Source organism: Pygocentrus nattereri, chromosome 3 (genome assembly GCF_015220715.1).
Source record: "Pygocentrus nattereri isolate fPygNat1 chromosome 3, fPygNat1.pri, whole genome shotgun sequence".
Classification (NCBI taxonomy): Eukaryota; Metazoa; Chordata; class Actinopteri; order Characiformes; family Serrasalmidae; genus Pygocentrus; species Pygocentrus nattereri.
The window spans coordinates 51,615,601-51,635,370 of NC_051213.1; positions in this window are offsets into that span (position 1 = coordinate 51,615,601).

Below are 19,770 nucleotides of genomic sequence, written 5' to 3' on the forward strand. Positions count from 1 at the left end.
CATGAAAACATTTAGTAAAGTCTACTTTCATTTAAACATTCAATTCAGCCTGCTTTCATTTAAACATTCAGTTCAACCTATTTTCATTAAAACATTTTGTAAAGTCTATTGTCATTAAAACATTCAGTACAGTCTACTTTCGTTTAAACATTCAGCACAGTCTATTTTCCTTACAACACTCAGTTCAGTCTATTGTCATTAAAACATTCAGTACAGTCTACTTTCGTTTAAACATTCAGCACAGTCTATTTTCATTACAACACTCAGTTCAGTCTATTTTCAATAAAACACTCAGTTCAGTCTATTTTCATTACAACACTCAGTTCAGTCTATTTTCAATAAAACACTCAGTTCAGTCTATTTTCATTACAACACTCAGTTCAGTCTATTTTCAATAAAACACTCAGTTCAGTCTATTTTCATTACAACACTCAGTTCAGTCTATTGTCATTAAAACATTCAGTACAGTCTACTTTCGTTTAAACATTCAGCACAGTCTATTTTCATTACAACACTCAGTTCAGTCTATTTTCATTAAAACATTCAGTACAGTCTACTTTTGTTTAAACATTCAGCACAGTCTATTTTCCTTACAACACTCAGTTCAGTCTATTGTCATTAAAACATTCAGTACAGTCTACTTTTGTTTAAACATTCAGCACAGTCTATTTTCCTTACAACACTCAGTTCAGTCTATTGTCATTAAAACATTCAGTACAGTCTACTTTCGTTTAAACATTCAGCACAGTCTATTTTCATTACAACACTCAGTTCAGTCTATTTTCAATAAAACACTCAGTTCAGTCTATTTTCATTACAACACTCAGTTCAGTCTATTTTCAATAAAACACTCAGTTCAGTCTATTTTCATCACAACACTCAGTTCAGTCTATTTTCAATAAAACACTCAGTTCAGTCTATTTTCATTACAACACTCAGTTCAGTCTATTGTCATTAAAACATTCAGTACAGTCTACTTTCGTTTAAACATTCAGCACAGTCTATTTTCATTACAACACTCAGTTCAGTCTATTTTCAATAAAACATTTAATACAGTCTATTGTAATTACAATATTCAGTTCAGTCTACTTTCTTTTAAAAATTCAGTACAGTATGTTTTCATTAAAACATTCAGTCCAGTATGTTTTCATTAAATATTCAGTACAGTCTATTTTCATTAATATATGAAATTCAGGCTATTTTCATTAATACATTCAGTCCTGTCTATTGTCCTTAAAACATTCAGTTCAGTATATATTTCTTATTATAATTGAAATATTCTGTACAGTCTATGCTAATTTAAATATTCAGTAGTCTTTATTAATTTAAATATCCAGTCCTGTGGACTAATTGAAATATTCAGTACTGTCTTTATTCATTTAAATATTCAGTACTGTATTTATTAATTGAAATATTCACTGCTTTCTTTATTAAGTATTCAGTACTGTCTTTATTAATTGAAATATTCAGTATTGTCTTTATTATTGTAAATATTCAGTAATGTCTTCTTTACTTTAAATCTTCACTACTGTCTTTCTTAATTGAAATATGCAATAAATTTTTTATTCATTTAACTATACATTTTTTGTCTTTCTTAATTTAAATATTCAGTACTGTCTTTCTTAATTTAAATATTCAGTACTATGTTAATTTAAATATTCAGTACTGCATTTAAATATTTACTGCTGTTTTTATTAATATGATCATACAGTACTGTATTAATTAATTTACATAATCACTGCTGTCTTTATTAATTTAAATATTCATTACTGTCTTTATTAATTGAAATATTCAGTACTGTTTTTATTAATTTATCTATTCAGTACTGTCTTTATTAATTTAAAATATTAACTGCTGTGTTATTAATTTAAATATTCAGAACTGTGTTTATTAATTTAAGTATTCAGTACTGTGTTTATTAATTGAAATATTCACTGCTTTCTTTATTAATTTAAGTTTTCAGTACTGTCTTTATTAATTTAAGTATTCAGTACTGTGTTTATTAATTGAAATATTCACTGCTTTCTTTATTAAGTATTCAGTACTGTCTTTATTAATTAAAATATTCAGAACTGTGTTTATTAATTGAGATATTCACTGCTGCCTTTATTACATTAAATATTTAGTACTATCTTTATTAATTGAAATATTCACTGCTGTCAATATTAATTTAAATATGCATTACTGTGTTTATTAATTGAAATATTCAGTACTGTCTTTATTAATTTAACTATTCAGTACTATCTTTATTAATTGAAATATTCAGGACTGTCTTTATTAATTTAACTATTCAGTACTATCTTTATTAATTGAAATATTCAGTACTGTCTTTATTAATTTAACTATTCAGTACTGTCTTTATTAATTTAACTATTCAGTACTATCTTTATTAATTGAAATATTCAGTACTGTCTTTATAAATTTAACTATTCAGTACTATCTTTATTACTTTAAATATTCATTACTATCTTTATTAATTGAAATATTCAGTACTGTCTTTATTACTTTAAATATTCAGTACTGTCTTTATTAATTTAACTATTCAGTACTGTCTTGATTAATTGAAATATTCACTGCTGTGTTTGGTTTAAATGTTGAGATTTTGATCTCATGTTTATTTCGAGATGTTTATTTAGTAGCTTTATCCGTGAATTCGTTGAAACTCTTATTCTGCGTTCCGAAGCTGAGCAGATGAAAAGAAGAAAGTTATTGCAGTGAAACGTCTGATGGTCGTTTTTTCACTTGACCGGTCAGGAGGAGGTCCGTGGGGATGTGTAAACTCGAGCGCGTGAGATCAGATAAAGAACCGATTCAGTACAGAGTCAGTACCGATTCCTTTAGCTTCGCTGGACAAATCGACCTGTGGACTTTTTCTGCTTTACTGACCACTGAAGTCCGCATGTTTTCCTCCTCCGCGTGAGAGACGAGCGCTGAAGTTGGAAATGTTGAATGTACTGCGCCTCCCTGCGGCCAAAGCCCTAAACTGCCTCTCTCAGTCTGGCCTTAACAGACTAATCACACGAGCGCGGACTTAAACCTATAGATTACATATGACTATATACATATATCAGTATATTTATCTCACTATATACATATATCAATATATTTATATCACTATATACATATTTTAATATACATATATCAGTATATTTATATCACTATATACATATAAAATCTGACATTCTAACATCTGAAATGATAAACTGATAAACCTGTTATTACAACAAACACTCAATGTAAAAATTCTTTACCAGTCTGGGGTTCTTCCTACACATTAAAAAAAAAACATGGTTCTCCAAGAGTTCTTTAATAAATGAATTGGTTTTGTTTCAAACAATGAGTTCTATAAAGAGCCATGTCATGCTTCAATGGTTCTTTGCCTGGTGAAATTGTTCTTCAGATCAATGGAGAACTTGGTGTATATGGTTCTATATAGAACTTTTTTGGGGGGGGATTCTAAAAAGCTTGAGATCTTAAAAGTAGCAGAACCCAGAACCATTTTCAAAAAGCTTCTACATAGAACCATTACACTTTTGAGCACTGGTTTTGAACTCAAGGTTCTAAACAAAACCATTACCTTTACTAAAGAACCCTTGACACACCATGTTTTTAAGTGTGTGGAATGTGACGGTTCTTTAAAACTTTCTAACATCTTCTAACTTACAACAGTGATTCTTTAAAGTCTCAACCATTAAAAGGTTCTCTGAGGAAACAAAAGTGGTTCTTCTGAGCCACTCCATCTTCAAAAAAAGGTGCCAAAAAGGTTCTTGATGCCTCAGAAGAGCTGCTTTTCTTAGGATAACCATTTTTGGTATATGAGACATGTGAGCGAGTAAAAGACGTTTTTAGGACTCAAGGAACCTTTGCAATCTTGGAAGAACCCATAGAATGGTACAGAACCTCAAAGGACCATCTGTGGCACATTTTATTTGAAAGAAATGTTGCTGTAAAGAACACTATTTGGTTCCAAACAGCACCTAACCCACACTGAACATAATGGAAATGAATAATAATAAAAAATAATAATAAATCCGAACAGACGTTCCATCAGATGTTCTGCAAGTCAGTCTGGTGAGGCTTGAGCTTGAAATAAGAGCCAAACGCAGGATTATTTTTCCATTTAAAGCGTCGGTTACATTTTCAGACCTGTCAGTCGGTTCATACAGGTTCCTAGTTAGAACATGCTCATATAATTATGGGGGTTTCTGTGTTTGTGTTTAAATGGTTGAATGCAGAAGCCCAAGAACCTTCGAGAACCCATCAAGAGCCTCCTGGGAACTTCCTGTGTGCAGACATTTTACAAAAAATCGTGACTTCTGTCATAAAAATAACTTTGATATGTTCTCATCATCATGGCTGGGCTAATGAAACCTTCATAGGGAACTCAAACTTGGTGAGGAACGCTGATGTACCAGGATTTTCCTGTGGGTGGTCCGTTCAGAGGTAGAGCATGGCAGAGCTGCTGTGAGAGCATCAAAGAGCGCAGGCGTCTGTCCGCAACCACAAAGAACTGCACTCGGAGCCAACAGGCCGCAACACAGCAGAAGAAATGGACTACATGAAAGACAAGAAGAGCAGGAACCACCACTGGCACGCTTTAGCACATCGTTCTTTAGAACATTTTGTTCTACTTACAGCGCTCTCTGACTGACAATTCCGCTCTCTGACTGACAATTCCGATCTCTGACTGACAATTCCGATCTCTGAATAAGGATTCTGCTCTCTGACTAACAATTCCGTTCTCTGACTAAAAATTCCGCTCTCTGACTAACAATTCCGCTCTCTGACTAAAAATTCCGCTCTCTGACTAACAATTCTGCTCTCTGACTGACGATTCCGCTCTCTGACTGACGATTCCGCTCTCTGACTGACAATTCCGCTCTCTGACTGACGATTCCGCTCTCTGACTGACGATTCCGCTCTCTGACTGACAGCTGCGCTCTCTGACTAACAATTCCGATCTCTGACTGACAATTCCGCTCTCTAACTGACAATTCCGCTCTCTGACTAACAATTCCGCTCTCTGACTAATAATTCGGCTCTCTGACTGACAATTCCGTTCTCTAACTGACAATTCCGCTCTCTGACTAACAATTTCGCTCTCTGACTGACAATTCCGCTCTCTGACTAACAATTCTGCTCTCTGACTGACGATTCCGCTCTCTGACTGACAATTCCGCTCTCTGACTGACAATTCCTCTCTCTGACTGACAATTCCGCTCTCTGACTGACAATTCCGCTCTCTGACTGACAATTCCGATCTCTGACTGACAATTCCGATCTCTGAATAAGGATTCTGCTCTCTGACTAACAATTCCGTTCTCTGACTAAAAATTCCGCTCTCTGACTAACAATTCCGCTCTCTGACTAAAAATTCCGCTCTCTGACTAACAATTCTGCTCTCTGACTGACGATTCCGCACTCTGACTGACGATTCCGCTCTCTGACTGACAATTCCGCTCTCTGACTGACGATTCCGCTCTCTGACTGACGATTCCGCTCTCTGACTGACAGCTGCGCTTTCTGACTAACAATTCCGATCTCTGACTGACAAGTCCGCTCTCTAACTGACAATTCCGCTCTCTGACTAACAATTCCGCTCTCTGACTAACAATTCGGCTCTCTGACTGACAATTCCGTTCTCTAACTGACAATTCCGCTCTCTGACTAACAATTTCGCTCTCTGACTGACAATTCCGCTCTCTGACTAACAATTCTGCTCTCTGACTGACGATTCCGCTCTCTGACTGACAATTCCGCTCTCTGACTGACAATTCCTCTCTCTGACTGACAATTCCGCTCTCTGACTGACAGCTGCGCTCTCTGACTAACAATTCCACTCTCTGACTGACAATTCCGCTCTCTGACTGAGAATTCCGCTCTCTGACTGACAATTCCGATCTCTGACTGACAATTCCGCTCTCTGACTGACAATTCCGCTCTCTGACTGACAATTCCTCTCTCTGACTGACAATTCCGCTCTCTGACTGACAATTCCGCTCTCTGACTGACAGCTGCGCTGTCTGACTAACAATTCCGCTCTCTGACTGACAATTCCGCTCTCTAACTGACAATTCCGCTCTCTGACTAACAATTCCGCTCTCTGACTGACGATTCCGCTCTCTGACTGACAGCTGCGCTCTCTAACTGACGATTCCGCTCTCTGACTGACGATTCCACTCTCTGACTGATAATTCCGCTCTCTGACTAACAATTCCGCTCTCTGACTGACAATTCCGCTCTCTGACTAACAATTCCGCTCTCTGACTGACAATTCCGCTCTCTGACTGACGATTCCGCTCTCTGACTGACAGCTGCGCTCTCTGACTAACAATTCCGCTCTCTGACTGACAATTCCGCTCTCTAACTGACAATTCCGCTCTCTGACTAACAATTCCGCTCTCTGACTAACAATTCGGCTCTCTGACTGACAATTCCGTTCTCTAACTGACAATTCCGCTCTCTGACTGACAATTCCGCTCTCTGACTGACAATTCCACTCTCTGACTGACAATTCCGCTCTCTGACTGACAATTCCGATCTCTGACTGACAATTCCGCTCTCTGACTGACAATTCCGCTCTCTGACTGACAATTCCTCTCTCTGACTGACAATTCCGCTCTCTGACTGACAATTCCGCTCTCTGACTGACAAGTCCGCTCTCTGACTGACAAGTCCGCTCTCTGTCTAACAATTCCGCACTCTGACTAACAATTCCGATCTCTGAATAAGAATTCCGCTCTCTGACTGACATTTCCACTCTCTGACTGACCATTCCGCTCTCTGACTAACAATTCCGCTCTCTGACTGACAGCTGCACTCTCTGACTGACAATTCCGCTCTCTGACTGACAATTCCGCTCTCTGACTAACATTTCCGCTCTCTGACTGACAATTCCGCTCTCTGACTGACAATTCCGCTTTCTGGCTGACAATTCTGCTCTCTGACTAAGAATTCCGATCTCTGAATAAGAATTCCGCTCTCTGACTGACATTTCCACTCTCTGACTGACCATTCCGCTCTCTGACTAACAATTCCGCTCTCTGACTGACAGCTGCACTCTCTGACTGACAATTCCGCTCTCTGACTGACAATTCCGCTCTCTGACTAACATTTCCGCTCTCTGACTGACAATTCCGCTCTCTGACTGACAATTCCGCTTTCTGGCTGACAATTCTGCTCTCTGACTAAGAATTCCGCTCTCTGACTAACAATTCCGCTCTCTGACTGACAATTCCGCTCTCTGACTGACAATTCCGCTCTCTGACTGACAATTCCACTCTCTGACTGACAATTCCGCTCTCTGACTGACAATTCCGATCTCTGACTGACAATTCCGCTCTCTGACTGACAATTCCGCTCTCTGACTGACAATTCCTCTCTCTGACTGACAATTCCGCTCTCTGACTGACAATTCCGCTCTCTGACTGACAAGTCCGCTCTCTGACTGACAAGTCCGCTCTCTGTCTAACAATTCCGCACTCTGACTAACAATTCCGATCTCTGAATAAGAATTCCGCTCTCTGACTGACATTTCCACTCTCTGACTGACCATTCCGCTCTCTGACTAACAATTCCGCTCTCTGACTGACAGCTGCACTCTCTGACTGACAATTCCGCTCTCTGACTGACAATTCCGCTCTCTGACTAACATTTCCGCTCTCTGACTGACAATTCCGCTCTCTGACTGACAATTCCGCCTTCTGGCTGACAATTCTGCTCTCTGACTAAGAATTCCGCTCTCTGACTAACAATTCCGCTCTCTGACTGACAATTCCGCTCTCTGACTGACAATTCTGCTCTCTGACTGACAGCTCTGCTCTCTGACTGACAGCTCCGCTCTCTGACTGACAATTCCACTCCTTGACAAGGCAGAGCAGGGCACAACGAAGGGCAGAGCAGCACAGAGGAGGGCACAGTGAAGTGCAGAGCAGGGCACAGTGAAGGGCAGAGCAGCGCAGAGCAGTGTACAGTGAAGCGCACGGCAGAGCAGCACAGACCACAATGAAGTGCATGGCAGAGCACAGTGAAGTGCAGGGCAGAGCAGGGCAGGGCAGCGCACAGTGAAGTGCAGGGCAGAGCACAGTGAAATGCAGGGCAGAGCAAGGCAGAGCACAGTGAAGCACAGAGCAGAACACAGTGAAGCACAGGGCAGAGCAGGGCAGAGCACAGTGAAGTGCAGGACAGAGCAGGGCAGAGCACAGTGAAATGCAGGGCAGAGCAGGGCAGAGCACAGTGAAGCGCAGGGCAGAGCAGGGCAGAGCACAGTGAAGCGCAGGGCAGAGCAGGGCAGAGCACAGTGAAGTGTAGGGCAGAGGACAGTGAAGCGCAGGGCAGAGCAGGGCAGAGCACAGTGAAGTGTAGGGCAGAGGACAGTGAAGCGCAGGGCAGAGCAGGGCAGAGCACAGTGAAGCACAGAGCAGATCAAAGTGAAGTGCAGGGCAGAGCAGTGCAGAGCACAGTGAAGCGCAGGGCAAAGCACAGTGAAGTGCAGGGGAGAGCAGGGCAGAGCACAGTGAAGATCAGGGCAGAGCACAGTGAAGGGCAGGGCATAGCACAGTGAAATGCAGGGCAGAGCAAGGCAGAGCACAGTGAAGCACAGAGCAGAACACAGTGAAGCACAGGGCAGAGCAGGGCAGAGCACAGTGAAGTGCAGGACAGAGCAGGGCAGAGCACAGAGAAATGCAGGGCAGAGCAGGGCAGAGCACAGTGAAGCGCAGGGCAGAGCAGGGCAGAGCACAGTGAAGCGCAGGGCAGAGCAGGGCAGAGCACAGTGAAGTGTAGGGCATAGCACAGTGAAGTGCAGGGCAGAGCAGCACAGAGCACAGTTAAGTGCAGGGCAGGGCAGAGCACAGTGAAGCACAGGGCAGAGCAGCGCAGAGCACAGTGAAGTGAAGGGCAGAGCACAGTGAAGTGCAGGGCAGAGCAGCGCAGAGCACAGTGAAGTGAAGGGCAGAGCACAGTGAAGTGCAGGGCAGAGCAAGACAGAGCACAGTGAAGCGCAGAGCAGAACACAGTGAAGCGCAGGGCAGAGCACAGTGAAGTGCAGGGTAGAGCAGGGCAGAGCACAGTGAAATGCAGGGCAGAGCAGGGCAGAGCACAGTGAAGCGCAGGGCAGAGTAGGGCAGAGCACAGTGAAGTGCAGGGCAGAGGACAGTGAAATGCAGGGCAGAGCAGCACAGAGCAGAACACAGTGAAGTGCAGGGCAGAGCAGTGCAGAGCACAGTGAAGCACAGGGCAAAGCACAGTGAAGTGCAGGGCAGAGCAGGGCAGAGCACAGTGAAGATCAGGGCACAACACAGTGAAGGGCAGGGCAGAGCATAGTGAAGTGCAGGGCAGAGCAGCACAGAGCACAGTGAAGTGCCGGGCAGAGCAGGGCAGCGCACAGTGAAGTGCAGGGCAGAGCACAGTGAAGTGCAGGGCAGAGCAAAGCAGAGCACAGTGAAATGCAGGGCAGAGCAGGGCAGAGCACAGTAAAGCACAGAGCCAAACACAGTGAAGTGCAGGGTAGAGCAGGGCAGAGCACAGTGAAATGCAGGGCAGAGCACAGTGAAATGCAGGGCAGAGCAAGGCAGAGCACAGTGAAGCACAGAGCAGAACACAGTGAAGCACAGGGCAGAGCAGGGCAGAGCACAGTGAAGTGCAGGACAGAGCAGGGCAGAGCACAGTGAAATGCAGGGCAGAGCAGGGCAGAGCACAGTGAAGCGCAGGGCAGAGCAGGGCAGAGCACAGTGAAGCGGAGGGCAGAGCAGGGCAGAGCACAGTGAAGTGTAGGGCAGAGGACAGTAAAGCGCAGGGCAGAGCAGGGCAGAGCACAGTGAAGTGTAGGGCAGAGGACAGTGAAGCGCAGGGCAGAGCAGCACAGAGCACAGTGAAGCACAGAGCAGATCAAAGTGAAGTGCAGGGCAGAGCAGTGCAGAGCACAGTGAAGCGCAGGGCAAAGCACAGTGAAGTGCAGGGGAGAGCAGGGCAGAGCACAGTGAAGATCAGGGCAGAGCACAGTGAAGGGCAGGGCATAGCACAGTGAAATGCAGGGCAGAGCAAGGCAGAGCACAGTGAAGCACAGAGCATAACACAGTGAAGCACAGGGCAGAGCGGGGCAGAGCACAGTGAAGTGCAGGACAGAGCAGGGCAGAGCACAGTGAAATGCAGGGCAGAGCAGGGCAGAGCACAGTGAAGTGAAGGGCAGAGCACAGTGAAGTGCAGGGCAGAGCAAGACAGAGCACAGTGAAGCGCAGAGCAGAACACAGTGAAGTGCAGGGCAGAGCACAGTGAAGCGCAGGGCAGAGCACAGTGAAGCGCAGGGCAGAGCAGGGCAGAGCACAGTGAAGCGCAGGGCAGAGCAGGGCAGAGCACAGTGAAGTGTAGGGCAGAGGACAGTGAAGCGCAGGGCAGAGCAGGGCAGAGCACAGTGAAGTGTAGGGCAGAGGACAGTGAAGCGCAGGGCAGAGCAGCACAGAGCACAGTGAAGCACAGAGCAGATCAAAGTGAAGTGCAGGGCAGAGCAGTGCAGAGCACAGTGAAGCGCAGGGCAAAGCAAAGTGAAGTGCAGGGGAGAGCAGGGCAGAGCACAGTGAAGATCAGGGCAGAGCACAGTGAAGGGCAGGGCATAGCACAGTGAAATGCAGGGCAGAGCAAGGCAGAGCACAGTGAAGCACAGAGCATAACAAAGTGAAGCACAGGGCAGAGCAGGGCAGAGCACAGTGAAGTGCAGGACAGAGCAGGGCAGAGCACAGTGAAATGCAGGGCAGAGCAGGGCAGAGCACAGTGAAGCGCAGGGCAGAGCAGGGCAGAGCACAGTGAAGCGCAGGGCAGAGCAGGGCAGAGCACAGTGAAGTGTAGGGCATAGCACAGTGAAGTGCAGGGCAGAGCAGCACAGAGCACAGTTAAGTGCAGGGCAGGGCAGAGCACAGTGAAGCACAGGGCAGAGCAGCGCAGAGCACAGTGAAGTGAAGGGCAGAGCACAGTGAAGTGCAGGGCAGAGCAGCGCAGAGCACAGTGAAGTGAAGGGCAGAGCACAGTGAAGTGCAGGGCAGAGCAAGACAGAGCACAGTGAAGCGCAGAGCAGAACACAGTGAAGCGCAGGGCAGAGCACAGTGAAGTGCAGGGTAGAGCAGGGCAGAGCACAGTGAAATGCAGGGCAGAGCAGGGCAGAGCACAGTGAAGCGCAGGGCAGAGTAGGGCAGAGCACAGTGAAGTGCAGGGCAGAGGACAGTGAAATGCAGGGCAGAGCAGCACAGAGCAGAACACAGTGAAGTGCAGGGCAGAGCAGTGCAGAGCACAGTGAAGCACAGGGCAAAGCACAGTGAAGTGCAGGGCAGAGCAGGGCAGAGCACAGTGAAGATCAGGGCACAACACAGTGAAGGGCAGGGCAGAGCACAGTGAAGTGCAGGGCAGAGCAGCACAGAGCACAGTGAAGTGCCGGGCAGAGCAGGGCAGCGCACAGTGAAGTGCAGGGCAGAGCACAGTGAAGTGCAGGGCAGTGCAAAGCAGAGCACAGTGAAATGCAGGGCAGAGCAGGGCAGAGCACAGTAAAGCACAGAGCCAAACACAGTGAAGTGCAGGGTAGAGCAGGGCAGAGCACAGTGAAATGCAGGGCAGAGCACAGTGAAATGCAGGGCAGAGCAAGGCAGAGCACAGTGAAGCACAGAGCAGAACACAGTGAAGCACAGGGCAGAGCAGGGCAGAGCACAGTGAAGTGCAGGACAGAGCAGGGCAGAGCACAGTGAAATGCAGGGCAGAGCAGGGCAGAGCACAGTGAAGCGCAGGGCAGAGCAGGGCAGAGGAAAGTGAAGCGCAGGGCAGAGCAGGGCAGAGCACAGTGAAGTGTAGGGCAGAGGACAGTGAAGCACAGGGCAGAGCAGCACAGAGCACAGTGAAGCACAGAGCAGAACAAAGTGAAGTGCAGGGCAGAGCAGTGCAGAGCACAGTGAAGCGCAGGGCAAAGCACAGTGAAGTGCAGGGGAGAGCAGGGCAGAGCACAGTGAAGATCAGGGCAGAGCACAGTGAAGGGCAGGGCATAGCACAGTGAAATGCAGGGCAGAGCAAGGCAGAGCACAGTGAAGCACAGAGCATAACACAGTGAAGCACAGGGCAGAGCAGGGCAGAGCACAGTGAAGTGCAGGACAGAGCAGGGTAGAGCACAGTGAAATGCAGGGCAGAGCAGGGCAGAGCACAGTGAAGCGCAGGGCAGAGCAGGGCAGAGCACAGTGAAGTGTAGGGCAGAGGACAGTGAAATGCAGGGCAGAGCAGGGCAGAGCACAGTGAAGCGCAGGGCAGAGCAGGGCAGAGCACAGTGAAGTGTAGGGCAGAGGACAGTGAAGCGCAGGGCAGAGCAGCACAGAGCACAGTGAAGCACAGAGCAGAACAAAGTGAAGTGCAGGGCAGAGCACTGCAGAGCACAGTGAAGCGCAGGGCAAAGCACAGTGAAGTGCAGGGGAGAGCAGGGCAGAGCACAGTGAAGATCAGGGCAGAGCACAGTGAAGGGCAGGGCATAGCACAGTGAAGTGCAGGGCAGAGCAGCACAGAGCACAGTTAAGTGCAGGGCAGGGCAGAGCACAGTGAAGCACAGGGCAGAGCAGCGCAGAGCACAGTGAAGTGAAGGGCAGAGCACAGTGAAGTGCAGGGCAGAGCAGCGCAGAGCACAGTGAAGTGCAGGGCAGAGGACAGTGAAGTGCAGGGCAGAGCAAAGCAGAGCACAGTGAAATGCAGGGCAGAGCAGGGCAGAGCACAGTAAAGCACAGAGCCAAACACAGTGAAGTGCAGGGCAGAGCAGGGCAGAGCACAGTGAAGATCAGAGCACAACACAGTGAAGGGCAGGGCAGAGCACAGTGAAGTGCAGGGCAGAGCAGCACAGAGCACAGTGAAGCACAGAGCAGAACAAAGTGAAGTGCAGGGCAGAGCAATGCAGAGCACAGTGAAGCGCAGGGCAAAGCACAGTGAAGTGCAGGGGAGAGCAGGGCAGAGCACAGTGAAGATCAGGGCAGAGCACAGTGAAGGGCAGGGCATAGCACAGTGAAGTGCAGGGCAGAGCAGCACAGAGCACAGTTAAGTGCAGGGCAGGGCAGAGCACAGTGAAGCACAGGGCAGAGCAGCGCAGAGCACAGTGAAGTGAAGGGCAAAGCACAGTGAAGTGCAGGGCAGAGCAGCGCAGAGCACAGTAAAGCACAGAGCCAAACACAGTGAAGTGCAGGGCAGAGCAGGGCAGAGCACAGTGAAGATCAGGGCACAACACAGTGAAGGGCAGGGCAGAGCACAGTGAAGTGCAGGGCAGAGCAGCACAGAGCACAGTGAAGTGCCGGGCAGAGCAGGGCAGCGCACAGTGAAGTGCAGGGCAGAGCACAGTGAAGTGCAGGGCAGAGCAAAGCAGAGCACAGTGAAATGCAGGGCAGAGCAGGGCAGAGCACAGTAAAGCACAGAGCCAAACACAGTGAATTGCAGGGTAGAGCAGGGCAGAGCACAGTGAAATGCAGGGCAGAGCACAGTGAAATGCAGGGCAGAGCAAGGCAGAGCACAGTGAAGCACAGAGCAGAACACAGTGAAGCACAGGGCAGAGCAGGGCAGAGCACAGTGAAGTGCAGGACAGAGCAGGGCAGAGCACAGTGAAATGCAGGGCAGAGCAGGGCAGAGCACAGTGAAGCGCAGGGCAGAGCAGGGCAGAGCACAGTGAAGCGCAGGGCAGAGCAGGGCAGAGCACAGTGAAGTGTAGGGCAGAGGACAGTGAAGCGCAGGGCAGAGCAGGGCAGAGCACAGTGAAGTGTAGGGCAGAGGACAGTGAAGCGCAGGGCAGAGCAGCACAGAGCACAGTGAAGCACAGAGCAGATCAAAGTGAAGTGCAGGGCAGAGCAGTGCAGAGCACAGTGAAGCGCAGGGCAAAGCACAGTGAAGTGCAGGGGAGAGCAGGGCAGAGCACAGTGAAGATCAGGGCAGAGCACAGTGAAATGCAGGGCAGAGCAAGGCAGAGCACAGTGAAGCACAGAGCATAACACAGTGAAGCACAGGGCATAGCGGGGCAGAGCACAGTGAAGTGCAGGGCAGAGCAAGACAGAGCACAGTGAAGCGCAGAGCAGAACACAGTGAAGCGCAGGGCAGAGCACAGTGAAGCGCAGGGCAGAGCACAGTGAAGCGCAGGGCAGAGCAGTGCAGAGCACAGTAAAGCACAGAGCCAAACACAGTGAAGTGCAGGGCAGAGCAGGGCAGAGCACAGTGAAGGTCAGGGCACAACACAGTGAAGGGCAGGGCAGAGCACAGTGAAGTGCAGGGCAGAGCAGCACAGAGCACAGTGAAGTGCCGGGCAGAGCAGGGCAGCGCACAGTGAAGTGCAGGGCAGAGCACAGTGAAGTGCAGGGCATAGCAAAGCAGAGCACAGTGAAATGCAGGGCAGAGCAGGGCAGAGCACAGTAAAGCACAGAGCCAAACACAGTGAATTGCAGGGTAGAGCAGGGCAGAGCACAGTGAAATGCAGGGCAGAGCACAGTGAAATGCAGGGCAGAGCAAGGCAGAGCACAGTGAAGAACAGAGCAGAACACAGTGAAGCACAGGGCAGAGCAGGGCAGGGCACAGTGAAGTGCAGGACAGAGCAGGGCAGAGCACAGTGAAATGCAGGGCAGAGCAGGGCAGAGCACAGTGAAGCGCAGGGCAGAGCAGGGCAGAGCACAGTGAAGCGCAGGGCAGAGCAGGGCAGAGCACAGTGAAGAGAAGGGCAGAGGACAGTGAAGCGCAGGGCAGAGCAGGGCAGAGCACAGTGAAGTGTAGGGCAGAGGACAGTGAAGCGCAGGGCAGAGCAGCACAGAGCACAGTGAAGCACAGAGCAGATCAAAGTGAAGTGCAGGGCAGAGCAGTGCAGAGCACAGTGAAGCGCAGGGCAAAGCACAGTGAAGTGCAGGGGAGAGCAGGGCAGAGCACAGTGAAGATCAGGGCAGAGCACAGTGAAATGCAGGGCAGAGCAAGGCAGAGCACAGTGAAGCACAGAGCATAACACAGTGAAGCACAGGGCAGAGCGGGGCAGAGCACAGTGAAGTGCAGGGCAGAGCAAGACAGAGCACAGTGAAGCGCAGGGCAGAGCACAGTGAAGCGCAGGGCAGAGCAGGGCAGAGCACAGTGAAGTGTAGGGCAGAGGACAGTGAAGCGCAGGGCAGAGCAGCACAGAGCACAGTGAAGCACAGAGCAGATCAAAGTGAAGTGCAAAGCAGAGCAGTGCAGAGCACAGTGAAGCACAGGGCAAAGCAAAGTGAAGTGCAGGGGAGAGCAGGGCAGAGCACAGTGAAGATCAGGGCAGAGCACAGTGAAGGGCAGGGCATAGCACAGTGAAATGCAGGGCAGAGCAAGGCAGAGCACAGTGAAGCACAGTGCATAACACAGTGAAGCACAGGGCAGAGCAGGGCAGAGCACAGTGAAGTGCAGGACAGAGCAGGGCAGAGCACAGTGAAATGCAGGGCAGAGCAGGGCAGAGCACAGTGAAGCGCAGGGCAGAGCAGGGCAGAGCACAGTGAAGCGCAGGGCAGAGCAGGGCAGAGCACAGTGAAGTGTAGGGCAGAGGACAGTGAAGCGCAGGGCAGAGCAGGGCAGAGCACAGTGAAGTGTAGGGCAGAGGACAGTGAAGCGCAGGGCAGAGCAGCACAGAGCACAGTGAAGCACAGAGCAGAACAAAGTGAAGTGCAGGGCAGAGCAGTGCAGAGCACAGTGAAGCGCAGTGCAAAGCACAGTGAAGTGCAGGGGAGAGCAGGGCAGAGCACAGTGAAATGCAGGGCAGAGCACAGTGAAATGCAGGGCAGAGCAAGGCAGAGCACAGTGAAGCACAGAGCAGAACAAAGTGAAGTGCAGGGCAGAGCAGTGCAGAGCACAGTGAAGCGCAGTGCAAAGCACAGTGAATTGCAGGGTAGAGCAGGGCAGAGCACAGTGAAATGCAGGGCAGAGCACAGTGAAATGCAGGGCAGAGCAAGGCAGAGCACAGTGAAGCACAGAGCAGAACACAGTGAAGCACAGGGCAGAGCAGGGCAGAGCACAGTGAAGTGCAGGACAGAGCAGGGCAGAGCACAGTGAAATGCAGGGCAGAGCAGGGCAGAGCACAGTGAAGCGCAGGGCAGAGCAGGGCAGAGCACATTGAAGCGCAGGGCAGAGCAGGGCAGAGCACAGTGAAGTGTAGGGCAGAGGACAGTGAAGCGCAGGGCAGAGCAGGGCAGAGCACAGTGAAGTGTAGGGCAGAGGACAGTGAAGCGCAGGGCAGAGCAGCACAGAGCACAGTGAAGCACAGAGCAGATCAAAGTGAAGTGCAGGGCAGAGCAGTGCAGAGCACAGTGAAGCGCAGGGCAAAGCACAGTGAAGTGCAGGGGAGAGCAGGGCAGAGCACAGTGAAGATCAGGGCAGAGCACAGTGAAATGCAGGGCAGAGCAAGGCAGAGCACAGTGAAGCACAGAGCATAACACAGTGAAGCACAGGGCATAGCGGGGCAGAGCACAGTGAAGTGCAGGGCAGAGCAAGACAGAGCACAGTGAAGCGCAGAGCAGAACACAGTGAAGCGCAGGGCAGAGCACAGTGAAGCGCAGGGCAGAGCACAGTAAAGCGCAGGGCAGAGCAGGGCAGAGCACAGTAAAGCACAGAGCCAAACACAGTGAAGTGCAGGGCAGAGCAGGGCAGAGCACAGTGAAGATCAGGGCACAACACAGTGAAGGGCAGGGCAGAGCACAGTGAAGTGCAGGGCAGAGCAGCACAGAGCACAGTGAAGTGCCGGGCAGAGCAGGGCAGCGCACAGTGAAGTGCAGGGCAGAGCACAGTGAAGTGCAGGGCATAGCAAAGCAGAGCACAGTGAAATGCAGGGCAGAGCAGGGCAGAGCACAGTAAAGCACAGAGCCAAACACAGTGAATTGCAGGGTAGAGCAGGGCAGAGCACAGTGAAATGCAGGGCAGAGCACAGTGAAATGCAGGGCAGAGCAAGGCAGAGCACAGTGAAGAACAGAGCAGAACACAGTGAAGCACAGGGCAGAGCAGGGCAGGGCACAGTGAAGTGCAGGACAGAGCAGGGCAGAGCACAGTGAAATGCAGGGCAGAGCAGGGCAGAGCACAGTGAAGCGCAGGGCAGAGCAGGGCAGAGCACAGTGAAGCGCAGGGCAGAGCAGGGCAGAGCACAGTGAAGTGTAGGGCAGAGGACAGTGAAGCGCAGGGCAGAGCAGGGCAGAGCACAGTGAAGTGTAGGGCAGAGGACAGTGAAGCGCAGGGCAGAGCAGCACAGAGCACAGTGAAGCACAGAGCAGATCAAAGTGAAGTGCAGGGCAGAGCAGTGCAGAGCACAGTGAAGCGCAGGGCAAAGCACAGTGAAGTGCAGGGGAGAGCAGGGCAGAGCACAGTGAAGATCAGGGCAGAGCACAGTGAAATGCAGGGCAGAGCAAGGCAGAGCACAGTGAAGCACAGAGCATAACACAGTGAAGCACAGGGCAGAGCGGGGCAGAGCACAGTGAAGTGCAGGGCAGAGCAAGACAGAGCACAGTGAAGCGCAGGGCAGAGCACAGTGAAGCGCAGGGCAGAGCAGGGCAGAGCACAGTGAAGTGTAGGGCAGAGGACAGTGAAGCGCAGGGCAGAGCAGCACAGAGCACAGTGAAGCACAGAGCAGATCAAAGTGAAGTGCAAAGCAGAGCAGTGCAGAGCACAGTGAAGCACAGGGCAAAGCAAAGTGAAGTGCAGGGGAGAGCAGGGCAGAGCACAGTGAAGATCAGGGCAGAGCACAGTGAAGGGCAGGGCATAGCACAGTGAAATGCAGGGCAGAGCAAGGCAGAGCACAGTGAAGCACAGTGCATAACACAGTGAAGCACAGGGCAGAGCAGGGCAGAGCACAGTGAAGTGCAGGACAGAGCAGGGCAGAGCACAGTGAAATGCAGGGCAGAGCAGGGCAGAGCACAGTGAAGCGCAGGGCAGAGCAGGGCAGAGCACAGTGAAGCGCAGGGCAGAGCAGGGCAGAGCACAGTGAAGTGTAGGGCAGAGGACAGTGAAGCGCAGGGCAGAGCAGGGCAGAGCACAGTGAAGTGTAGGGCAGAGGACAGTGAAGCGCAGGGCAGAGCAGCACAGAGCACAGTGAAGCACAGAGCAGAACAAAGTGAAGTGCAGGGCAGAGCAGTGCAGAGCACAGTGAAGCGCAGTGCAAAGCACAGTGAAGTGCAGGGGAGAGCAGGGCAGAGCACAGTGAAGATCAGGGCAGAGCACAGTGAAGGGCAGGGCATAGCACAGTGAAGTGCAGGGCAGAGCAGCACAGAGCACAGTTAAGTGCAGGGCAGGGCAGAGCACAGTGAAGCACAGGGCAGAGCAGCGCAGAGCACAGTGAAGTGAAGGGCAGAGCACAGTGAAGTGCAGGGCAGAGCAAGACAGAGCACAGGGAAGCGCAGAGCAGAACACAGTGAAGCGCAGGGCAGAGCACAGTGAAGTGCAGGGTAGAGCAGGGCAGAGAAGAGTGAAATGCAGGGCAGAGCACTGCAGAGCACAGTGAAGTGCAGTGCAGAGAACAGTGAAGCACAGGGCAGAGCAGCGCAGAGCACAGTGAAGTGAAGGGAAGAGCAAGGCAGAGCACAGTGAAGCACAGAGCAGAACACAGTGAAGCGCAGGGCAGAGCACAGTGAAGTGCAGGGTAGAGCAGGGCAGAGCACAGTGAAATGCAGGGCAGAGCAGGGCAGAGCACAGTGAAGCGCAGGGCAGAGTAGGGCAGAGGACAGTGAAGTGCAGGGCAGAGGACAGTGAAATGCAGGGCAGAGCAGTGCAGAGCACAGTGAAGCACAGGGCAAAGCACAGTGAAGTGCAGGGCAGAGCAGGGCAGAGCACAGTGAAGATCAGGGCACAACACAGTGAAGGGCAGGGCAGAGCACAGTGAAGTGCAGGGCAGAGCAGCACAGAGCACAGTGAAGTGCCGGGCAGAGCAGGGCAGCGCACAGTGAAGTGCAGGGCAGAGCACAGTGAAGTGCAGGGCAGAGCAAAGCAGAGCACAGTGAAATGCAGGGCAGAGCAGGGCAGAGCATAGTGAAGTGTAGGGCAGAGGACAATGAAGCGCAGGGCAGAGCAGGGCAGAGCACAGTGAAGTGTAGGGCAGAGGACAGTGAAGCGCAGGGCAGAGCAGCACAGAGCACAGTGAAGCACAGAGCAGAACAAAGTGAAGTGCAGGGCAGAGCAGTGCAGAGCACAGTGGAGCGCAGTGCAAAGCACAGTGAAGTGCAGGGGAGAGCAGGGCAGAGCACAGTGAAGATCAGGGCAGAGCACAGTGAAGGGCAGGGCATAGCACAGTGAAGTGCAGGGCAGAGCAGCACAGAGCACAGTTAAGTGCAGGGCAGGGCAGAGCACAGTGAAGCACAGGGCAGAGCAGCGCAGAGCACAGTGAAGTGAAGGGCAGAGCACAGTGAAGTGCAGGGCAGAGCAAGACAGAGCACAGTGAAGCGCAGAGCAGAACACAGTGAAGCGCAGGGCAGAGCACAGTGAAGTGCAGGGTAAAGCAGGGCAGAGCACAGTGAAATGCAGGGCAGAGCACTGCAGAGCACAGTGAAGTGCAGTGCAGAGAACAGTGAAGCACAGGGCAGAGCAGCGCAGAGCACAGTGAAGTGAAGGGCAGAGCAAGGCAGAGCACAGTGAAGCACAGAGCAGAACACAGTGAAGCGCAGGGCAGAGCACAGTGAAGTGCAGGGTAGAGCAGGGCAGAGCACAGTGAAATGCAGGGCAGAGCAGGGCAGAGCACAGTGAAGCGCAGGGCAGAGTAGGGCAGAGGACAGTGAAGTGCAGGGCAGAGGACAGTGAAATGCAGGG